This window comes from Pelobates fuscus, chromosome 5 (assembly GCF_036172605.1).
Source record: "Pelobates fuscus isolate aPelFus1 chromosome 5, aPelFus1.pri, whole genome shotgun sequence".
Lineage (NCBI taxonomy): Eukaryota > Metazoa > Chordata > Amphibia > Anura > Pelobatidae > Pelobates > Pelobates fuscus.
Genome location: NC_086321.1, coordinates 375,242,572 through 375,255,709, shown reverse-complemented (window position 1 = coordinate 375,255,709; position 13,138 = coordinate 375,242,572). Strand labels below are relative to the sequence as shown.

At 40.6% G+C, this 13,138-nt stretch overlaps 1 protein-coding gene across 1 annotated transcript in view; it reads left to right on the top strand.

Annotated features, from left to right (window-relative positions):
- Window positions 1–7,223: 7,223 nt before the first annotated feature.
- LOC134610454 (BPI fold-containing family B member 4-like) overlaps window positions 7,224–13,138 on the top strand; it is a 42,082-nt gene continuing 36,167 nt past the window's right edge. The window contains exon 1 of the mRNA XM_063453419.1: window positions 7,224–7,271. The gene's annotated coding sequence lies outside the window, so the exon portion shown is untranslated. The remainder of the gene's footprint in view (window positions 7,272–13,138) is intronic.

Below are 13,138 nucleotides of genomic sequence, written 5' to 3'. Positions count from 1 at the left end.
AAATGTACTATTTAGCACTAGCACCCAAAATAATTATACATTTTAAAAGTGCGCTGTAAGCACAGTGTTTGGCGGTTCTATTTGGCTCTCAGATATGAAGTGCAGGCCGCAAATGTACTATTTAGCACCCAAAACTATTTGAATTTTTAAAAGTGCGCTGTAAGAACAGTTTTTGATGGTTCTATTTGACTCTCAGATATGAAGTGCACCGCAGGACGCAAATATACTATTTAGCATTAGCACCCAAAACAATTAGAATTTTTCAAAGTGCGCTGTAAGCACAGTATTTGATGGTTCTATTTGACTCTCAGATATGTAGTGCACTGCAGGACGCAAATGTACTATTTAGTGATTTTTTTTTTTTTTTTTTTGAAACTTGAAGTTTATTGAGTTTTCCACAAGTCATGGTAATGGGGGAGGGATACAGAAGAGAAGAGGGGAGGGGGGGGGGGGGGGAGGGGAAGGCATACGTTCACTTTACATTGTACATTTTACAGTTTGAGGTTACATTCCCAGCATATCATTTCAAACCGTTTGCACTGGTATGTTGTGGCACCTTACGGTCGATTATGTACCCATTTGGATTACGGTGAATTGATTGCTATCTGCTGGTTCCGCATTGTCTGTCTCATTGCTACCTGGCGTATTTTGTTTTGTATCTATTGGTTAGCTTTCTAGTGTCCAACCTATGTCTACTGAACGTCCTTGTCTATTATGTGTCATTGCAAAAGGAATATTAACCCGAGGTGGATCTTGTGTCCGTCCTCCATGACCTCCACATTTCCCATGCGTCTGTGTGTTTATGTTGGTACATTTGTGCCACAGAGTAGTGGGTTTCGTATATGAGTTGCTTGTCTATGTCTTGTATTAGCTGAAGGGTTTTCGGTGCTGCAGGAGATTTCCAGGATCTCGCTATAACCCTCTGTGCTGTCAGTAGGATGTGGTATATCAGTTTTTTAACTGCGGTAGGTAAGTCGGTTGGTATGTCTAGTAGCAAAAAAGTCAATGAGTCTAAAGCTAATTCGATCTTGGTGGATTGTTTTATGATTTGTTGTATTTCCGCCCAGTACCTTTCCAGTTTAGGGCATCGCCACCAGATATGAAGGACTGAACCTACGTCTCTGGTGCATCTCCAGCAAGTCGGGGATGTATTGGGGAACAGTCTATGCAAGCGGGTTGGCACCATATACCACCTATACACTGTTTTAAAATATTGTTCAATCAGTGGGGCTGACTTCACCAGCTTCCTTACCGATGTCACTAAGTGTGACCACGTATCTTCTGTAATGTTATTATTCGTGTCTGCAGCCCATTGTTGTGCCTGAGTGGAGCTATGGAACGGCTGGTAGGGCTGAATACTTTTATAACATTCAGACAGTGGTTTGAGGTTTTGAGGGGGTACCCCAGTGATTCCCGTGTGTTCCCAGGTCGTCATTTTCCCTTTTGGATTCTGCTTATGTGGTTGTTCCTTAGTTTGTTTATGGAGAAAGGATTGTAGTTGGATATATGAGTAGTGGGATGTGGGTGGTATCCCGTATTTGCTGCATAGTTTCGAGAATGGCAATAGTTTACCACCTTTGCATAAGTGCGTCAGGTGAGTGGCTCCCTTGTCTCTCCATGGTGTTGCGTGGAATGTAGGGATACAGTACGGGATTGCATCAAGAGGGGTAGCTAACGATAGTGGGTGGTGCGATTCAAAGTGTATTCTATGTTTATCCCAGGTTTTAAGAGCTAAACTGAGTTGTGTCGGCATGGACGGGATTACTGGTCTGAGAGGCTTTGGTAGCCACAATACTCTAGATACCCGGAAGGGGGTCATGGTTTGGTTCTCCATATGTACCCATTGGGGCTGGTCTGTCCCCTTAAGGTGCGTTAATAGCGATGCCAATATTGCTGCTTGGTAATACGATTTGATGTGGGGGAACGCCATCCCCCCTTTTTTTGTGGGTGCCGTTAGTATTTTTTGGGATATTCTCGCCCGTCCCGTTCCCCACACAAATTGTATCAACTTGGTTTGCACATTTTTAAAATATGAGTTTGGTACCTGCCATGGGAGGTTCCTGAACAGGTACTGGAGCTTTGGCAATATCGTCATTTTAATTGCTACGATACGCTCTATCCAGGACAGAAAAAGATTTCCCCAGCCCTTCAGTGTATCGGTGCAGTCCCTCCAGACCCTAATGTAATTTGAGGGGAGCATATCTTGTGGGTTTTTGGTAAATGTCAGGCCCAAATATTTTATGTTGTCTGTCCTCCATTCAAATATGTAGTCCCTCTTAAGTCTTGCTTGTACTTTTGGGTCTAGTCTCAAGCCTAGTGCTTGTGTTTTAGCAGTGTTGAGGGAGTAGTAGGACAGCGCCCCGTATTCTGTAATGAGTTGCATAACGTGGGGTAGTGATTTTACTGGGTTTGTAATGTACAGCATCATCTCTTGGTGGGTTCTAATTGCAGTGAGTAGTGGCTCTAAGGCGAGCACGTAAAGCAGGGGTGACAGAGGGCACCCCTGTCTCGTGCCGTTGGTGATATCAAATGGTGCGGACATGAAACCAGCCTGTAGGACTTGGGCTGTGGGGCGGGAGTATAGGGCAAATATTTGCTTGATGAATTGATGCGGGAACCCAAACCTTTCCAATACCCGGCGGAGGAAGAGCCAGCCCAGGCGGTCAAAGGCTTTTTCGGCATCTAGAGCTAGGAGTAGACTGCCGGGATCAGCCCCCCTCATCCTTTCCAGAATTAGGGACAGTTTTCTGTTATTGTCTGTCCCTTGTCTCCCCAGTACGAACCCAGTTTGGTCGTCATTGAGTAGTGTTGGAAGGAGTTTGTTCATCCTGGTGGCCAGTATCTTAGCATAGATCTTAGCATCAGAATTCAACAATGATATGGGCCTGAAGTTTTTGCATTGGTCTGGGGGTTTTCCTGGCTTAGGTAGGGTCACTATTGTGGCTAGAAGCATCTCGGGGGGGAGTTGACCCGTGTCCGTTGCCGTCTTAAACGTCCGCGCCAGCCACGGAGCGAGTATGTCTGCGAATGTTTTGTAATACGAATTAGATAGGCCATCCGCCCCGGGGGATTTCCCCACTGGCAGCTGTCGGATTGTGTTTAGTATTTCATTTACGGTGATTGGTTCAAGTAATGTCGAAAGTTGTGAATGGTCTAGCTGTGGTAAAGGGAGTTTTGCCAGGTATGCTTTAATCAAGTTATCATCTAGAGGGCCTGTTCCGGGATGGTTCCCTAGGTTATAGAGATTTGCATAGTATTTTGCAAATTCTTGAGATATTTCTAGGGGATTTTGAATCTTTTTATGGTCTGTGGTGTGCAAGTAGGGTATCTTGGAGTGTGCTAGCTTCGCTTTTAGCCGATTAGCTAGGTATTTAGTTGCTTTCCCACTATGGTGGTAAGATGTTGCCCTCAGTTTTTGCAAACAGTATGCAGTTTTCGCTGCATTCAGTTCTATGAGTTGGTTGTTTAGTGTTTGTATTTGTTCCAGTAGGGCTGGGGACGGGTTAAGTTTATTTTGGGTCGTCGCTATCGCCAGTAACTTTTGGCATTCTAGTAGGCTTTTCTGTCTGTTCTTTTTGAGGTAAGAGGAGCGCCTTATGAAAAGTCCCCTTACGACAGCTTTGTGTGCTAGCCATACATGTTGGTCAGATACCTCCCCATTAGAGTTCTCTTTAAAGTAATTCGCCAAGTCTTTGTGTACTTGCAATGTGAATGTACGGTCGTGTAACAGCGACTCGTTCATCCGCCAAGTTCCTCTCCCCTTAAATTGGAAAGAGTCGAACAGGGTTAGATAAACTGGGCTATGGTCCGACCAAGTTATTTCCCCAATGTTACAGCTAGAGACTTGTGCTAATGTTTGTTGGTCCACATAAAAGGTGTCGATCCTTGTGTAAGTGTTGTGAACTTTCGAGTGAAACGTGTAATCACGCTCCCCTGCATGAAGAACCCTCCAACTGTCATACAGGTTGTGTAGTATGATTTTTTTAGAGAGTGTTTTACATATGGAAACCATCTGCCCTCGCCTTACTCCTTGTGGGAGCGCTGTCGTGTCTTCCTCTGGCGATGTAATAAAATTGAAGTCGCCGCAGAGGATCAGCCCCCCTAATTTGATCAGTTAAATTTTTTGCATGAGACGGTGAAGGAAGGTCTCTGCCCCTTTATTGGGGAAGTACGCCGAGACCAGGGTGTACTGAGTGTTATTGAAGAGTCCCACCAACACGATGAACCTGCCCTGTGGGTCAATTAGTGTTCTTTGCTCAATAAATGCTACATCCTTGTGTATTAAAATGGATGTCCCCTTTGTTTTGTTCGCGGACAGCGCATGGTATTGATTAGGGAAGTATTTGGTGTATAATTCGGGTGTCTTAGCGTTTTGGAGATGCGTCTCCTGGATACAGGCGATGTCTATCTCTTTAGATTTAAGTTCTTGCAATAAAAGGCGTCTCTTGCCTGGTGTGTTTAACCCTTTTACGTTATAGGTAACCAGTTTCATGTTGGGGTAAAGGTGTTTCTGTGCTATTTTTGTGCCTCCATGACTTCTTTAAGTGTACTATGTGTTTTGCGAAATTTTTGTGTGCCCAACTTTGATTTTGGATAGAGGAATGCATTTTCTTGGGGTGTAACAAGTTACTAGTATGTCGAGAGTGAGGGGTGTAGGGGGGGTCAGAACAATCGATGGGTGATGTACCCAGACGGGCTCCCATATTTGGGGCCGCGGTCCGCCACCTAACCAGTAGGTGCGGGTAGTGGGGGGGGTGCAGGTGATGCCTATTAACATGTTAGTCATTCACCTAGGGGCCTCAGAGCAGTTTTAACAGTAGATTGTACATTTTAACAAAACAGTTATTACTCAAAACAAATACTGAGCTTAAAGGCAAAAGAGCCAACACATTTTGACACCGTTATTGAGATAGGTGACAGGATACTATGCACAGTTCATGCCCTTATGCGAAATCAGTTTTGTGTAGGGCAGAGTCAAAGTCTAACCAGCTGTGGTAGCTGCCAATGTTCCGGGCTTTACGTCTATACGACCATAAACAGTTCGAACTTGTGCTGTGCATTAAGGATAGTAAGTTCTGTTGAAGTTTAGCAGAATCTAAGGGTTGTCATGTTGATTAGGTGTGTGTGTGCTTGTGTAATATATTTACGTATATCTCGAGCTCTTCACTGAGAGGACCATTCTGGCGACATTCTTGGAACTTTCGCCGATTTTTCAGGTCCAACGGGTGGCAGCGGCAGTCCCCAGTCCTTCAGCTTACGAATGCCTTGTGGTAAGTCTGCAACCATGTGGACCGCACCTTGATGCGAAATGAGGAGTTTAGCAGGATATCCCCAGCGATAGCTCACATTCTGTTCTCTCAGGGCCGTGGTGATGGGCGACATCGATTTCCTGAAGTGCAGGGTTTCCGCTGATAAGTCCGCAAAGATTTTAATAAATTTATATTCTTCAGGCATGCCTGCAGTTCTGCTGGCTTTCATGATTTTGTCTTTAGCGTGAAAGAAGTGAATTCTAGCGATCACATCCCTTGCTGCTGTAGGCGGTAGATGTTTAGGCCTGTGCAGTCTGTGCGCTCTATCAATTATAAGTTGATCAGGGTGGATTTCTGGGGTAAGAGCTTGGAACATGTCGGACAGATAGTTATGGAGGTCAGCCGTCTGGACAGATTCTGGGATGCCCCGGAACCGGAGGTTGTTTCTCCTCGCTCTGTCTTCCATATCTGCTAGTTTGAGTCTGTGTGCTTCCACAATGTTGTCCAGTTCTTGGATTTTGTCCGCCAGGCTGTTATGGGCCACAGCATGTTCGTCCAGTTTTGTTTCGATTAATGCGGTGCGGTTACCTATCTCCTGCACCTCTTTGTGTAGTTCAACTTTTAGCTCCTGAAGTTGCTTCTTCATATTCTTTTGTATATTGGCTGTGAACTCTTCCATCATCTCCCTTATGCCTCCCATCGTCAGGGGCTGTTCGTCTGGTGCGCGAGAAGGTGATGTGTGCGGTGAGGGGGAAGTTTCCCGCCTTTCTTGGGTGTCGCCATCTTGTGCAGGCTCCTGATTCTCCCTCAATCTGGAGGCCGCAGTTTTTGTCAAGAAGAATGAAGCTCTGTCGGATTTTCCCGCTTTGTTTTTCTGTCTGTGCGACATGGTGGCTGCTTCCCCCGGTCAGTATATGTGTTTGTAGCAGGTTTTGCGCTCAGCGTGCCGTTTATTTTTGCTCTTTTGGTCTCTATAAGTCGGAGCTGATCTTACATGCGTCCGCTCAGCTCCAGCAGCAGGCCACGCCCCAGTGATTTTTTAAACCAACAATGTAACAGTAGTATTTAAGGGTTTTATTAGACTGCAAGAAATGCAGTACGTAAATGTACTATTTAGCACCCAAAAAATTGCAGTATTTAAAAATGCCTAGATGTTGCCCACTGGGCTACCAGAACAGGATTAAAGTCATGTGCCTGGCACACATGCAGTTGCAAGTGCACTGCACTCTCTGTGGCACTGGGATCAGGGCAGGGTACAAAAATGTAGTATAGCACCCACTAAAATAATCGCTGTAGTTTGAATAATTGCTGTAGTTTGAAGATTCAACACCAGAATTCTTTCCTAATCTGTCCCTAACAGCTGCAGCATCCTCTCCCTACACTAATAAGAGCTCATGTGCGTGCGGCTCTACGTGGCTCCAGCTTATATACAGGCTGGGTCACATGCTGCACTGGCCAATCACAGCAATGACATTAGTAGGCATGGCTGTGATGGCTTCTAAGGGCAAACAAGTCAAACTCATGTTGATTGGCTGCCCTGCAGCCTTTCAAAACGCACCATTAAATCGCCAAACACCGAACTCCAACCCAAACATACACTGAAATGTCCGTGTTCGGGTCCGGGGTCCAAAAAACTTAATGTTCGGTACGAACCCGAACTTTGTGGTTCGGGTTCGCTCAACTCTAGTAGATAACAATATAATATGTTATACTTTTATAATGTAACAATTTTGTGTCTCCCAGTCATTCGCATTGGAGTACATTAAATTTTTTCATAAATGATGCGAGTGTTAGATCTGACATCTGACCTCGTAGTAGATAATCTTCCTTGATCCCATACAAATTTTTTATCTCGGAGATGCAGAAATTCCGTAATAGAACTATATTGTTCTATTGACAATCTGTAAGATTAGCATCCAGATTTTTCATCTCTATAAAAGGATGATTTTCAAGACTTGCCACATATTGTGGAGAAGAAAATGTGTGCATAGACGTCTGAATTTCCAAATTTAACTGCAAAAGGTAAGGAATAGATCAACAAGAGATTGTGTGTGTGTGTGTGTGTGTGTGTGTGCGGTGACTCACTTCAAAGTGCAAAAAAAAAATACTTTCTTTGTAAGACTGGAGATTTATTAAGGCATCATAGGTGCTAATCTAGACTCTAAGTGTTACAGATTTAAATATATTTTCTTGCTTTTCATATCAATTGTCCCTTCTTTGAGGCTTTTGAGTAGAATATCACCTGGCTTTGCCTTTATAAATCTCCACCAACATTTGGCCTTGTTGAGAACCAGTTAAAGGTTCTCTGTTACCTCAAAACTATTAAAAAAAAATTTTTTAATATAATAATAATTTCATCAAATTCTGAAAGGAAATATATATTTTTTTCAATAAAATAGATGTAAAAAATGAGAAAAAAAACTCATCCCTATTTTGTATATAGCAGGATCCTTCAGCCATATTCGTACACCTTGGGTCAGACAGTGTTTGAATCTGACTGTTAGTCTCTATGGTCTTCCTTGCTTCAATCTATTAAGATTAATTGTCTCTTTTCAAACACTGTCTGACCCAAACTGTATGTATAACCACCGGGGCCGGGTGTTCAGGGGCCCATCGGGTGGCCCTGCTGTTAGCACCACCCGATGGAAATTAATTTCCAAGGGGGCCGGTCAGCAATGCAGCGCTTTAACAACGCGGCCCAACTCCCTGTGATGATGTCAGACTGAGCTTGGAGGAAGTGACTGCCCCGGGACATATCGGCTGTGGGGTAGATGTATGGGGGGCCCCAGGGCAATTTTCACACCTGGGCCCTGTTGTTTTTAGTTACGTCTCTGATTGGGGTTAAATATCTAAAAGAGCATGTGAACAAATAGGTCTCTTGTCTGCAGTCTTAGCAAGCCCTCCCCTTCTAATCTCGCCCAGACTTTCTGTGGCTGTCCAATCACAGACTTCCCAATGCAGCTTAATGAGACGTCTTTGCAAGGCATGTTCTCCGAACAATTGTTGCCTCGTGAGTTAATTTCCACAGAGTAAACCAAACCAGGAAGTAACAGGACTGGTTGTTTGATAAGCAGCCAGGGGGAAGAGGGGGGCAGGGAGGGGGAAGGGGTGTAACAATGTTCATTTATAACAGTGACAATTTCTACTGAAATAACAGTTTGCAAAATGTAAGAGAAAGAGGGCACAGTCATCGTAAATAAAGCCTTAAGTATTTTATGTGTGTGGAGTGTCCCTTTAATTCATAGAAGAAGCAGAGTGTTAGTACTGCAATAAAAGTGTTTGAATCAAAAGGTGAAATCTGATTCTCTGGTTCCAACCCTATGAATTGTATAAAGCCAATATCATAAATCCATGAAAACACACAAAAACAATGAAAACAACAGGTTTACTCACTAAACACCAGTTTGGCTCAAATGAAAAGCAAAATTTTAGATAAAACCTGAAATTTAGGCAAAAAAGCAATGATTTGAAAAAATATAAAATGTAATTGAAAAATTTAAGTATAAAATTCTCAGATATCGTCACAGCTTTTATTTATTTATTTATTTATTTATTTATTAACTTTCACAGTTTGTTTTTTATTTTACTGCCATTATGTGTTTAGTCAATAAAACCCCATCGTATTGTGCTGTTTGCATTGCAATTTAGATGGTCTGGCCCGTTCCGTTATGGGATCTATTCACTAAACAGCGAATTGTAGTGAATTGGAAGTTGAATTGCAAAACTTAGAATAGATTTAGAAAAATTATCCAAATTAGGTAAGGCCACGGTATTACTATTAAAGCTTAAATTGATCAATTATGTTTTCAATTTCACAACAATTTGCTTTTTAGTGACTAAACCACTTTCAATAAATAATTCCAGGAACATCATGGAAATCTTTGTTATGGAACCTTCACTGTAATATTTTTCTTTTCCAAACAATTGTTACTTTTAAATCCTTAGCTTAGCCCTAGGGCATAATCTTATTTTTTTTTTCAATTAAAAACAACTTTAATTGGGTAAATATTTTTTGCTTTTGTTGTTTTAAGAAGATTTCACAAACCATCTCTTCGAATTAAAAAATATTCTGTCACATTGTACATATTTTATTCAGGTTAATATTTTGTAAGATACTCTCTTGGCAGTGTAGTATATCTGACTAGTGGTCCACACTGTCTTGGTTGTATTTCTATATTTCTATCTCTGTATATCTTCTGACTAGTGGTCCACACTGTCTTGGTTGTATTTCTATATTTCTATCTCTGTATATCTTCTGACTAGTGGTCCACACTGTCTTGGTTGTATTTCTATATTTCTATCTCTGTATATCTTCTGACTAGTGGTCCACACTGTCTTGGTTGTATTTCTATATTTCTATCTCTGTATATCTTCTGACTAGTGGTCCACACTGTCTTGGTTGTATTTCTATATTTCTATCTCTATATATCTTCTGACTAGTGGTCCACACTGTCTTGGTTGTATTTCTATATTTCTATCTCTGTATATCTTCTGACTAGTGGTCCACACTGTCTTGGTTGTATTTCTATATTTCTATCTCTGTATATCTTCTGACTCGTGGTCCACACTGTCTTGGTTGTATTTCTATATTTCTATCTCTGTATATCTTCTGACTAGTGGTCCACACTGTCTTGGTTGTATTTCTATATTTCTATCTCTGTATATCTTCTGACTAGTGGTCCACACTGTCTTGGTTGTATTTCTATATTTCTATCTCTGTATATCTTCTGACTAGTGGTCCACACTGTCTTGGTTGTATTTCTATATTTCTATCTCTGTATATCTTCTGACTAGTGGTCCACACTGTCTTGGTTGTATTTCTATATTTCTATCTCTGTATATCTTTTGACTAGTGGTCCACACTGTCTTGGTTGTATTTCTATATTTCTATCTCTGTATATCTTCTGACTCGTGGTCCACACTGTCTTGGTTGTATTTCTATATTTCTATCTCTGTATATCTTCTGACTAGTGGTCCACACTGTCTTGGTTGTATTTCTATATTTCTATCTCTGTATATCTTCTGACTTGTGGTCCACACTGTCTTGGTTGTATTTCTATATTTCTATCTCTGTATATCTTCTGACTCGTGGTCCACACTGTCTTGGTTGTATTTCTATATTTCTATCTCTGTATATCTTCTGACTAGTGGTCCACATTGTCTTGGTTGTATTTCTATATTTCTATCTCTGTATATCTTCTGACTAGTGGTCCACACTGTCTTGGTTGTATTTCTATATTTCTATCTCTGTATATCTTCTGACTAGTGGTCCACATTGTCTTGGTTGTATTTCTATATTTCTATTTTTGTATATCTTCTGACTAGTGGTCCACACTGTCTAGGTTGTATTTCTATATTTCTATCTCTGTATATCTTCTGACTAGTGGTCCACACTGTCTTGGTTGTATTTCTATATTTCTATCTCTGTATATCTTCTGACTAGTGGTCCACACTGTATTGGTTGCATTTCTATATTTCTATCTCTGTATATCATCTGACTAGTGTTCCACACTGTCTTGGTTGTATTTCTATATTTCTATCTCTGTATATCTTCTGACTTGTGGTCCACACTGTCTTGGTTGTATTTCTATATTTCTATATCTGTATTTCATCTGACTAGTAGTCCACATTGTCTTGGTTGTATTTCTATATTTCTATTTTTGTATATCTTCTGACTAGTGGTCCACACTGTCTAGGTTGTATTTCTATATTTCTATCTCTGTATATCTTCTGACTAGTGGTCCACACTGTCTTGGTTGTATTTCTATATTTCTATCTCTGTATATCTTCTGACTAGTGGTCCACACTGTATTGGTTGCATTTCTATATTTCTATCTCTGTATATCATCTGACTAGTGCTCCACACTGTCTTGGTTGCATTTCTATATTTCTATATCTGTATATCATCTGACTAGTAGTCCACACTGTCTTGGTTGTATTTCTATATTTCTATCTCTGTATATCTTCTGACTAGTGGTCCACACTGTCTTGGTTGTATTTCTATATTTCTATCTCTGTATATCTTCTGACTTGTGGTCCACACTGTCTTGGTTGTATTTCTATATTTATATCTCTGTATATCTTCTGACTAGTGGTCCACACTGTCTTGGTTGTATTTCTATATTTCTATCTCTGTATATCTTCTGACTAGTGGTCCACACTGTCTTGGTTGTATTTCTATATTTCTATCTCTGAATATCTTCTGACTAGTGGTCCACACTGTCTTGGTTGTATTTCTATATTTATATCTCTGTATATCTTCTGACTAGTGGTCCACACTGTCTTGGTTGTATTTCTATATTTCTATCTTTGTATATCTTCTGACTAGTGGTCCACACTGTCTTGGTTGTATTTCTATATTTCTATCTCTGTATATCTTCCGACTAGTGGTCCACATTGTCTTGGTTGTATTTCTATATTTCTATCTCTGTATATCTTCTGACTAGTGGTCCACACTGTCTTGGTTGCATTCCTATATTTCTATCTCTGTATATCATCTGACTAGTGGTCCACACTGTCTTGGTTGTATTTCTCTATTTCTATCTCTGTATATCTTCTGACTAGTGGTCCACACTGTCTTGGTTGTATTTCTCTATTTCTATCTCTGTATATCTTCTAACTAGTGGTCCACGCTGTCTTGGTTGTATTTCTATATTTCTATCTCTGTATATCATCTGACTAGTAGTCAACACTGTCTTGGTTGTATTTCTCTATTTCTATCTCTGTATATCTTCTGACTAGTGGTCCACACTGTCTTGGTTGTATTTCTCTATTTATATCTCTGTATATCTTCTGACTAGTGGTCCACGCTGTCTTGGTTGTATTTCTATATTTCTATCTCTGTATATCATCTGACTAGTAGTCCACACTGTCTTCGTTGTATTTCTATATTTCTATCTCTGTATATCTTCTGACTAGTGGTCCACACTGTCTTGGTTGTATTTCTATATTTCTATCTTTGTATATCTTCTGACTAGTGGTCCACACTGTCTTGGTTGTATTTCTATACTTCTATCTCTGTATATCATCTGACTAGTAGTCCACACTGTCTTCGTTGTATTTCTATATTTCTATCTCTGTATATCTTCTGACTAGTGGTCCACACTGTCTTGGTTGTATTTCTATATTTCTATCTTTGTATATCTTCCGACTAGTGGTCCACATTGTCTTGGTTGTATTTCTATATTTCTATCTCTGTATATCTTCTGACTAGTGGTCCACACTGTCTTGGTTGCATTCCTATATTTCTATCTCTGTATATCATCTGACTAGTGGTCCACACTGTCTTGGTTGTATTTCTCTATTTCTATCTCTGTATATCTTCTGACTAGTGGTCCACACTGTCTTGGTTGTATTTCTCTATTTCTATCTCTGTATATCTTCTAACTAGTGGTCCACGCTGTCTTGGTTGTATTTCTATACTTCTATCTCTGTATATCATCTGACTAGTAGTCCACACTGTCTTCGTTGTATTTCTATATTTCTATCTCTGTATATCTTCTGACTAGTGGTCCACACTGTCTTGGTTGTATTTCTATATTTCTATCTTTGTATATCTTCCGACTAGTGGTCCACATTGTCTTGGTTGTATTTCTATATTTCTATCTCTGTATATCTTCTGACTAGTGGTCCACACTGTCTTGGTTGTATTTCTCTATTTCTATCTCTGTATATCTTCTAACTAGTGGTCCACGCTGTCTTGGTTGTATTTCTATATTTCTATCTCTGTATATCATCTGACTAGTAGTCCACACTGTCTTGGTTGTATTTCTATATTTCTATCTCTGTATATCTTCTGACTAGTGGTCCACACTGTCTTGGTTGTATTTCTATATTTCTATCTCTGTATATCTTCTGACTTGTGGTCCACACTGTCTTGGTTGTATTTC